This window comes from Hoplias malabaricus, chromosome 1 (genome assembly GCF_029633855.1).
Source record: "Hoplias malabaricus isolate fHopMal1 chromosome 1, fHopMal1.hap1, whole genome shotgun sequence".
Classification (NCBI taxonomy): domain Eukaryota; kingdom Metazoa; phylum Chordata; class Actinopteri; order Characiformes; family Erythrinidae; genus Hoplias; species Hoplias malabaricus.
This window is the reverse complement of record NC_089800.1, coordinates 35,975,466-35,987,668: the sequence shown is the minus strand read 5'-3', so window position 1 is coordinate 35,987,668 and position 12,203 is coordinate 35,975,466.

The window sequence follows — 12,203 nt, the reverse complement described above, 5'->3', positions numbered from 1 at the left end:
TGCCATATACTATAACCCGGTTTCTTTTGTAATTATGTCGTAAGGGTTTGTGGAGTGTGTATGCATCCTCTCCAGCTAACCAGTCTGAAACCTGTTGATCAGACAGACACAATCCTGTATTCTCTAAAACACCCCGTTTCAAACGATTTTTACCGCCTAATGAACCAGAATTAGACGTCGTGTAATATACCGTTCTCATAAGATTTGATGTGTCGATAGATGATATTGTTGAAAATAATGACCCCAGATTTGTTTGTTTGACTGTTTTATTCACAATGCATCGATGAAATCTAAAAAGTTTGCACACACATCTACATTTTTCTCAACTAGATATTCAACAAATGTTTCAATCACTTTACAAACATCAATTGGTTTCTGTGTTGAAAGTTTTATCACACAAATGTCTATTATATATGTACATAGACAAAGCACATAACCAATTTTTACCGCATTTTCACTCTTAGGCATGAGAGACAGTAATTTACTAATAGTCACAAGGGTTGATTCGTCAGAATCTATACATAACTGTGTCAAATGACACCAATCATGCGATGTTAATTTAACAATATTCATTTGATACTTGAAATTTTGTAAACGTTTAACATTGACATCATGCACGCTATTAATGAGTGTAAAATCATCCACACTATCGTCAATACATTTATACAACAAACGTGTCAATTCGCAGTTCACACGGTGTTTCAGCACACGCTTTGACAGACTTTGGTGTCTGCAAACTATCCCCATTTTCACTTAAACAGCTCTGCAAGTCTTTGAATCACCTTCCCAACAGTCAACGGCGTCGCTGACAAACAGTTCAGACGTTTGATCAATCAGGCTTTCTCTTAGTTCCTGCAGCTTTTCCACAATGTATGGCTCGCACTTCACAGACGACTGTTTCAACACATCCTTGAATTTTTAGAAGGGGTAGTTCTATTCCAAAACACTTTAGAAGCCCAGCTATGGTGTGTTTTAAGGCGGGCGTGAACAATGTCCTTGTTATATCTTTATAGTATTTTTCAAAAAAGAAGATATCAGGTTCAAACAGACACGAATGTCGAAGTTGACTAGGGTGATCCACTTCACAACCAAGACATGTTTCCTTCAGCTTGTTGTTTATGATGTGTTGTAGGATTACAACGACAGTGGACTTTATCAGTTTTAGCGCCGTAGAGCTTACTTGCCCGTCCATCACATCAATCGGAGCAGATATAGCATTGTTTTCAGGAGCTTCAGCGATTGTCAGTTGTCTAGCCATCAACGTTGCCAAACCATCCACTGGGTCTTGTCGAAAAACATGCGGGTTCGCAATGTCCACACAACTGAGATCACCACCATATTGACCCAACAAACTGTTGTCTGATACCGCTTTGGCAACCGCCGTCGATTCACCATAGCTGTAGTTTACAAACCCACGACCCGTGTCAATCGGCGTATATTCAATGTCCGACAGTCGATAATTTCCACACCACATAGGTCCATGGGTGTCGGGATGGTCTGCTGGAAGAATGTCCTCAAACATGATGGCTTGCGTGTTGTTCGTGTCTTGACTTCGTGTGGTTTCAGTGTCGGCTTATGTTTCTTTTAACAGACATCACTGGAAGGCGTTGATCCACTTTTGACCATCCCACAAACGTCATAAGCCCGAGAATCAAACAGGTTAATTTTAACACCCCTAAAATATTCGCGAGGGCTGCTACCAAATGCTTTACCACGCTGTTTCTTCCTTGGCGCAAAAGCAAAGTTGGTTTCAGAACTAATATTTGGTGTAACTGTAGATTCTCTTAAAAGAGACTGATTTACACATGCTGTAGACATTTTAAAAAGCGTTTAACCATAGAAATCCACCAGGGTCAATTTAAATACCACATGCAAGCACAACCCACCCCACATGTTGGGGGGTGTGATGGTGTTAGGGTGGGTGTAGGTGTGAGGGGAAGCCCATATAAGGACATCCTGTACTGACCTGTCACCTAGGTCATAAATCAGGGGTCATAAATCAAGGGGTCATAAATCATTCACAGAGATGTTTGACAGAAGGTGTAGGATATATACTACTCACTTGAAAACCCAGGGGAATACAGTGTTTATTGGTAGATTTCAATTTTCACACAATGTGTGCAATTCAAATAACTGCCTAAGTGCAAAACCAGCTAAACAAAAAAAAAGTTAGGGTTATCCTTAAATTTTAGAGCCCAGAGAGTTTGATTTTAAAGTGTATTCTGGTGAGCTTAACCACAGGAGAGCAGAAAATGTTTGTAGCAAACAAAACCTGGTAGTAGCTTTGCCCTCAGGGTGGCAAAATTCATTGTGAAATTTATTGAGCACTACACAGATCAGACTTTAGTGGATCATAATAGGACCAAAATAGCAACAAGGTGGGAACACATCCTGGAGGTGGTGCCAATCCTTCACAGGGCGACACGCTAAGATTCACTAAAACACTCACATTTATGGACACTTTTGAGTAGCCAATCCATCTACCAATGTGTGTTTTTCAACCGTGAGAGGAAACTGGAGCACCCAGAGGAGACCCACCCGGACATGGGGAGAACACACTGAACTCATCACAGATAGTCACTCGAAGCGGACTTGAACCCACAACAACACTACCTGTTGCGTCACTGTGCTGCCCTTATATAGAAATATTTGTAAGCATACATTTGCTTTTTATGGTGATATTTTTTTCAGGTTAATTAAGAATGTGTTGTATATTTAAGCAACAGAACACAACAGGTACTATGTTATCATGCTGTTGTTTCATAATGACACACCATTACTTTTATACAACAGTTTGGGTAATAAATATAAAATAAATAAACTGAGCTGTGAATGTGGTGTCAAATATGTTTATTAAATCGGTAGATCCTTCTGCCATATTATTGTTCCTCAACAAGTAGCTTGTTGCTACGTCACAGTAACAAACTGTACTGCACTGCACTCACTGCACAGATAGGATCAACCTCAACTCATCCTACAATATCTCTAACCTGCAGAGTAAACTACCCACACCGCTAATCTGATGAATAAACTACTCCAGATATATTTGCTTCTGCGCAAAAGAATCTTTATCTAGCTCTGTGTGCTTGGTCAAGCTGCAACTATCTCAAATGTCTATGTTCCCTTTGTAGGTAACCATAAGTACTGAGGTTTTAACAAGCCAAACAATGCATTATAATATAAGATAACAAAAGTATTTTTTTTGTCATTGCATTATACTTCTAAAATATCCATATTGAACCACAGCTGCATGGCTTAATTCTGTGCAACATTTTGTGCTCAGTATGGTTTACATGTAATGTTAGTAATGGAGAATGATTTCAGACCCTGAATGTGCAGCTAAATGCTAAAAAGGACAGTTTCTGCAACTGCATCTCTGACGGGTTTTCTCTGTTCACTGTTCTTATGCATGTTGGCTTCGTCTCTCAAGTAATTTAATTTTGTTTTAGTTTGTTCCTAGTTTCATTGTTTCATGTTCTTTCAAATTAAGGATAATACTTGTTTCATTATATTTTTTCACTTTAAACTACACTGTTTATTGTCTTATTTTTTTTTTATGTAGAGTTACACTTTCTTTAGTCCCATCATGGGCGGCATGAGGGCGCAACACGTAGTGTCATAGATTCGAGTCCTGTTCTGGGTGACTGTCTGTGAGGAGTTTGGTGTGTTCTCCCCATGTCTCATGGCCTTCAAGCTCACCAGAACCTCTAGGACAAACCATAGATATTTCATGTGTGCTTCACATATAACAACTGAACTGGAGCGTGTGCTCGGTTGTCAAAGATGTTTCTCTGCAGTAATTTAAAATTTAAATGTCTATAAAATCATTTAAAATGGGTTCCTGTGCAAAGCCTTAAATTTGATGTTTTTCTAGATGTATCTTTGCATGTTGTTTTAATTTGTTTGTTGATGTACATACATTTTATTATATGCCTATGGTATGTGGAAAAATTCCCCCACTATGTCATGTATGTGAGTGTATGGTCTGAGAGTCGACAATTTCTGTTGGGTTCTTGATTTTAAGCTTAATTAAATACTCGGAGCAAAAGGCAGTTTTCAGTTTTATGTTTTTAATGGATGTCCACCACAGCTTTTAGCCCCATCACTTAATTATGAATGTTCAATTGTAATAATTGATGGACATATCTGTAAAATAAGTGTTTCTCTGGAGAACTTTTAGACCCAACGCTTTAGTAAAGGTGGAGTTGGCACTCCTGGCTGCATTAATCATAAAAGTAAAAAAGAAAATCTGTAATGTAAGGTTTTTTGCTTCAACACATTTAATTGTGTTAATATTTCTATAAATTTATGATTTTTCACCTTATTTGAAATAGAATATTTTACCTTAACTTTGTTTCTTTTGCTTTTTTTAAAATGAATAAATGGAATTCAATAGAAAAAATAAAGAGCAAAACAAATAAAAAGGTATATTTGGAGTATTCTAAATTGCTTTCTCCTACTGAAGGATAGATACAAACACCTGGAGTTTAATTCCTTTCACAGTTATATCTGCTTAAAAATGAATAAATTGTGAACAGTCATTTGCAGACTATAGTGTTTATGTGTAGTGTGAGCCTATAAGGTAGATATAACTGACTGAGATAGGATCTAGTGATTCTACATAGGTAGGTATAATCAATCAAATTTTGCCATATCACAGAGATGGAGATTAGTCAATGATCAGAACTAAGAAGAAGAATTTTTAAATGTCTGCAACTGAAATGGGCAGCACAATAACCCAACAGGTAGTGTAGCTTTCACAGATAATTCCAGGGTCCTGGGGTTGTGGGTTCAAGAATCTGAGAGATTCTCTGACTATTCTAAGCTGGATCATAAGAACGTGTACACACATGCTGACTCTTGAGAAGCATTTTATCTGCTAATATATAAACAAAGGCATGACCAACTTTGAAAAATGACAAAAAATTCATTAAAGTATGTTGAATTACTATTATTATGATTAGCAAGAATAACAAAATGTGCAGTCAAAAGACAACAGAACACTGAATTTTGTCATGTTATCATTCTGTGGCATTGTGCCCATAAAAAGAATTCCAGGTCTAAGCTTGATATGGGAGTGCTTTCGTGAGCATCTTGCCCTGTATTGTTGGATCTGTAGTTCTCTCTTTGAACATTGAGGTGGTTCTGTGCCAGGACAGACTGGTCCTTCCCAGTCACATCAGTCAGGAAGTTGGACTGGATAGCGAGCAGGTAAGTAATATTAAAGTTCCTAATGTTCCACCTGACCATCTCTCTGCTGTTAGTATGATGAGTAGCATGTCCATATCACCCACTCTGATTAACACAAATAAATTCTTCAGCATTAAGAGTGTGATTGTTCTCTGCAAACCTTGTTATCACAGATGCCCAAAAATTTGTTTTAACAGCCTAATTAGAATTAACACCAAGGCACTGCAGCAAATGCTAGATTTCAGTACTTCCAGCATTAAAGTAGGGCTTTTAAATATATGATCACTAGCATCTAAAGCACTCATTGTCAGTGATATTATTACTGATGACAAACTTTATGCATTATGTCTCGGCGAAACATGGACTAAACCCAATGGATACATTGCCCTGAATGAGTCCACTCCCCCTGGCTTCAGCTATTACAGTTGCCCATGAACATCTGGTCGTGGTGGTGGTGTAACCACAGTTTATGCCCCTACCATAGACACAACAAAAAATTCTGGTTATAACACCAAATCCTTTGAAGTGCTTATTCTTAGAGTTACTGCATCAAAAAGGCAGCACTCTTTTATGCTCATCACAATGTATCGTCCTCCAGGCCCTTATACAGCATTTCTTTGTGAATTTCTTTGTGTTCACATGTGGCATTGAGATAAAGAATCTATCCAATCTCTCGCTACATGAGACCATCTCTGATCACATATATGAAATTGCTTTAAACTTTGATATCTGTCCACAGCCACGCTATATTAGAAAGCACACTATAACAACCTAAGCGGTTAGTGATTTTATCAATAACCTTCCAGACCTTACCACCATTTCTTCTCCAACTTACCCTAATGACCTCATGCTCATTAGAAACAGCCTACAAACTTTACTGTATACAAACCTAGATAGTGTTGCACCAGTTAAGACCAAACAATTTAGACAAAAAAGGCTAGCTCCATGGTACAGTGACAGCACAAATGCCTTAAAACTGGCTGCTCATAACCATGAACGTAAATGGAGACACACAAAACTAGAATGATTCCAAATTTCATGGTAGCACAGCCTCACCAACTACAAACATGCCTTATCTGAAGCCAAATCACAGTACATCTCTTCTCTTATAGAAAACAACAAAGACAACCCTAAATACCTTTGTAGCACAGTATCAAATCTAAATGGCAACAAAAAGGAAATCAACTCCATTGTCCCCTCTGATTTTTCGGACTTTATGAGGTTTTTTTAATGATAAAATTGATTGCATTCGACTTAAAATCCAAAATCAGTCCAAAGTCGCATCGGCTCTTGTAGATGAAGCACCCGCCAGCTCTGAGGTGCACTTAGACTACTTCAAATCTGTCAATGAAAATGACTTGCTTAGTTTAATTAGCTCTTCTAAATAATCTTCATGCTTACTGGATCCTATACCAACACAATTATGTAAACAAATCTTACCTAAAGTCATTAGACCATTGCTCACAATAATAAACTCATCCCTCAACATTGGATATGTATCTAAACCTCTGAAACTAGAGGTAATCAAACCAATTATTAAAATACCCAGTCTTGACTCTCTTGAGCTCGCAAACTACAGGCCAATATCAAACCTCCCTTTATTGCTAAGATTCTAGAAAAAATCGTGTCACAGCAGTTATGCACTTACCTACAAAACAATGACATTCATGACATTTTTCAGTCTGGATTTAGACCAAATCACAGCACAGAAACAGCTCTAACAAGAGTAACTAATGACTTACTCCTTTCACTTGATAAGGGCTATATCTCTATTCTGGTGCTACTTGACCTTAGTGCAGCATTTGATACCACAGATCATGAGATGCTTCTTGATAGGCTGGAAAAGCTGGTAGGAATAAAAGGATCTACCCTCTCTTGGTTCAGATCCTATTTGTCTGACTTTTATCAATTTGTTTATCTGAATAATAAATCCTCAAATCATACTTTAGTTAAATATGGTGTTCCAAAAGGTTCAGTGCTTGGCCCTGTATTATTCACACTCTACATGCTGCCACTGGGTAGACTAATCCGTAAGCATAGTATTCAATTCCGCTGTTACGCTGATGACACACAACTGTATATATCAGCCAAACCGAATGATGTTGCTTGTCTATGTAAAATAACAGAAATTAAATGTTAAATTCTGATAAAACTGAGGTCTTGTTACTAGGTACAGATACTCACTCAGAAATGCTGCTATTAGTCTTGATAATTCAACAGTAAAACACAGTACCATTATTAAAAACTTAGGGGTAGCTTTAGATTCGACTCACATTTAATATCCACATATCCAATACAGTCAAAACCACCTTCTTCCACCTATGCAACATTGCCAAGATTCTAGCGTTACAAGCGTTACACAAGTTTCAGTTAGTTCAAAATGCAGCAGCCAGGGTGCTCACTAGAGCTAGAAAATGTGACCATATAACCCCAGTTCCCTTGTCCCTACACTGGCTACCCATAAAATATCACATTGACTACAAAATTCTCCTCTTTGCTTATAAATCTCTAAATGGTTTAGGCCCGCAGTATTTACTGAACTTCTCATATCTTATCGCCCGTCATGTACACTTTGTTCACAGGATGCCCATCTACTCTTAGTTCTTCGTATTAAGTAAAACACTCCAGGAGGAAGCATTTTCTCACAAAGCTCCTCAATTTTGGAATAGCTTTCTGGTTACTGTTCAGGGGCTCAGACACAATCTCAGTCTTTAAATCTAGATTAAAAACCTACCTTTTCAAACAAGCTTTTGGTTAATCACTCACTTTCAGTTTACTCCTTCTCTATTGGTGTTAGAGCTGGTTTTCATATCACTGTTCTGTATTAACCCTGTCATACTACCATAGCTACAGCTTTTTAGTTAGCTTTCTGTTAACTGCCAACACGTTGCTAGTTTCTCTTTCCTGACCCGTGGAAGCTTTTTTCACAGGACAATTTTGCCTGTTCTTTACCATGAACCTACTAAGCTCGTTATTTTTATTTTTTCCCTTTGTCTGGTTTTCTTTCTCCTGTCTCTCCAATGCTTTGATATGTGCTGCTGCTCTCCAGGTGTTGTCCTGATCCAGCCCCTGACCCTGTGTATTCTGTACAAGATCCTGGCCTTGTCTCATCTACAATATCATGCTTGGCCATGCTGTTTTATCTCAAATTAACTCTGCACCTATTTTATCTCACACAGAATCACTGACCACCTCCTCCTTCCTCAGACTCATATATCACTAATATTCTACATTTACATTACTATATCCCATTCATCTGTCATCAGTTCACTTCACTGTTCTGTTCTCTGTTGTGTCTCCGGTGTCGACCCGAGGAGGATGGGTTCCCCGTATGAGTCTTGGTTCCTTCCAAGGTTTCTTTCTCGTGTGCTGAGGGAGTTTTTCCTTGCCACTGTTGCCTGGCTTGCTCATAGGAGGCTTGGACCCGGATCTCTGTAAAACTGCTTTGTGATGACTTTTGATGTGAAAAGCGCTATATAAATAATATTTGATTGATTGATTGATTGATATTTCTATGACAGAAATAAATGGGAGGTTCAGAAACCAATGCTTCTGAAACCTGTAGTGAACAAGAAAAATACACTGTTGCTGCTTTATACCATCCCTTTTTGTGCACTTCATGTCCACATTTTGTAGACACTACTATAATATACTTAGTGGTAGCAGCTATATTACAGTACCCTCTTTCAGGACACAGATAAAATTTAATTGTATGCTCCAAGCACCTGCACATACACTTAAAGTCAACATGCTCAGTGCCAAGTGTCAAGTGAAGAACTGTCAATTCAGTGTTGTTTACATGTTGTAATGAGGAATAACAGGCTGAGAGTTGTTATATCAACTATTACATACACCCAAGGCACTGCTCTTCCAAACCAACAGAGTTCGCTGGCTCCTGAGGATTAAGCTCAATTTATGCTTCTGTGTTGAACCTATGCATTGCGGCCTGAATTCGCACCTCTCCAGAAATGTAGGTGCTCTGGTCAAGATGTCCATAAATATTAACTCCTCTGCACCTCACTCCCTAAATAATTCACTTTAAAGATTCATAAAATTAAAATGACTACTGTGTACTACTTAATGTTGAAGAAGATGTTTGAAATTAAGCCCTAGTGATTTGGTGGTGTAATTGCAAAATGACGCAGACGCAGAAGTATAATATTTCTCTGCACCAGAACAGTTTTCAGGAACACTAGGTAAGTTTTTCTCTGCTCTTGGGGTTCCCACTACCCTCCTCCAAATTTTACATGCAGTTTCTGTAGTTTCTGAGAGTAGCAATGACACAGGCTCTATTCTTGCTATTACTGGTCAGTGAAGTATCACAATGATTTTGAAGCTGTAATTTTAGTGTTACAACCTGGTCTAGGTCAGACCGCAACACAAAATAAAATGAGGACAATATTAACTGTCAGTGTGATATTGGCAAAAATGATATTACAACTGCTACAATAGTTTTTGTGAAAATATATTGTTGGTATTTTTACAATTTGTGAACCAGAAAATGACTTGAGGAGTGACACAGGCCAAAACAAAAAACAAACCCCACACTAACTACTTTATGTACACTAACTAACCTGTGCAAGAAGACAAAAACAAAGACACAGTGCTAACCTTACTCCCTTGCTAAGATAAACAGAGACAAAACCCCAGTTCTCCAAACAAAATAGGCAGCCACTCCTTACAACTGATACTAATTTACAAAAATATATACAATAAACAGATTGCAAAGATCACAAATAACAATTAGCAAGTCAAGCACAAACAGAGCACAACAGAACAAAAAAAAAAACAGTCTAATGAGGAAATCGTCCTCCTGTATGTGATGTAAACATCTCTTTTATAATGGAAGTGTAAAGCCAAACCACGGACACAAATTCAGACATCCGGCATGAGCAATCAGGGACCCAGGACTGGATCCTAGAATACAAGACAGGACAGAGACACAATATAAAGGAACTGAGGTATATTTATCAGACAGCCTCATAAGACAGTATTAAGATATGTTCAGTGTGTTCAGCCAAATGCTCTATGTATGTGCGCTACAGAGAGGGATGTTTAGGATGAGCTGTCAGAGGCAGGAAACTATCAATTTTACACCCTCCCTTTAGAACATGCTAATGTAAACTATTCTTTATGTTTGCCTTATTTGGAAAGAAAAAGACCTATATAAATTGGGTCCTAGCGAGATGTGGGAGAGAGACCTCAGAAATGGAGAGATGACCCGAGCTCGCAATTGAACACTCTCTCACGGGATCCTTAAGAACCCGTAAGACACTGTTTTGGTAAATAAAGATGTATTTACACTTTTAACCGTGTCTGCGGAGATTCTTTTCCATCACCTGTCTTCACAACACAGCAAAAGTTAACAACAGAACATAGCAGGATAGAGACACAAAATAGATAAACATTCATGCCCAAACATTAGGGTAAAAAAATTTCAGTGTTCCTTTAAACTTTGTGTTTTGTTAACATACTTGCAGTTTGGGCTATTTCTGCAATGCTGAGATAAATCTAAAACTGACTCTCACACTCTCTGAGTGATTCATGACATATTCGGATCCGTAAACCATGTATATGAATGAATATTAGTTACTGATGACACTGATCGCACAACGTAATAAAAAATGTCTGCCTTTGGTATTATTGGTTTCAGGCAGAGAAGCATTGTCACTTGTTTTAGCGCAGCAAATGTGTTTGTTCGTCTCCTAGCAAAGGTGTCATTGTGTGTTGTGCGGAGATCTGTGCGGAGCAGGGAGATTTGTTCAGACACATTATGGTTTTATTCACTCATAAACCAAAAGGAATGTCAGATTTTCATAATTTAGTGGAGTAAAAAGATATTTTACTTTGAAATGTGGTGGAATTAAGATAAAAAGTTGAAATCCTTCAGTATTTTCAAATGGATTTTTCAAATCACCTGTCTTCACAACACAGCAAAAGTTAACAACAAAGATGGCGACGAGGATGGGATTTGAGCTGTGACCTATCTGCTTCAGATGACCCCTGCATCCGAACTACCGCTTAAAAGCCGGCAAATAGAAGGTGAGATTTTCACAAATTTGAGCGCTGGTTGGGTGTTTGGGCTGTCTGATGCAGAAAGAGTTGCACCGAGATAGACTCATTAGTGTATGCAGTGTTGTGTTGGAAATGGTGTTGGATAAAGATTCTCCGTTCTAAATTTTTAACTATAGTCATTGTAATAGAGAAATGAAGAAAATAAAAAGGAATAGAAGAAAAAAGGTTAAAAAGGAAAGGAAGTATAAGTGTAGAATAGCTTAATTAGTAACGATAAGGTGAGCTGATGATGACATGCACGTTTGGGTAAACAGGGCCCTATTTTTGCTTGAAACTGTAAGACATGAATCACAGTCATTGCGTGAAAGTAAGCTTTGAGTTTTTTGGAATTGGATTGTATTGAAATAGTGAGAAGCCCTGGGCCCAGTGGCATTTGGTTAAAATTTATTTAAGGTTAAATGGAATTTAAGGTTTTAAGGATAACGAAGAGAAATATATGGAAAATAGAGGAAAAGAGAGTTAAATAATGAAAGGAAGCCGCTGATTTGAATAAGCCCTCGTGGAGGCGGGATAGCCCGGCCGCAAATCCTGAAAAATTCACTAGGTGATTTTTGGGTCAGTTTGATGAGAAACTGGAGGTGTGATGCAGAGATTTAATTAGGGGTGCCCACTCGAAACACTGTTGACGAACACTGTATTGATGCTGCCTCTTTTTGAATTATTACACCTCATAAGGTAGCATAAATTAAAAATAAGGAATAAGAAATAAGGAAATAAGGTAAGGGCGGCAATAAAAAGCATGCTGTTAATGTGTGAATGGGTCGACTATGAGAAATTGTGTTGAAAATGATGAGTGTGTGTAAGCGCTGTTTGGAGGATGTTGGAGTATGTGTGTGTGCCTAGTGAGTTAAGAAAAAAGGAGTGTCTTGCTGTGCATGTGTGTGTGTCAGCTGAGTGTGTGTGCCTCACCCCCTCCCTTTTCCCTTTTCAACGTTGTC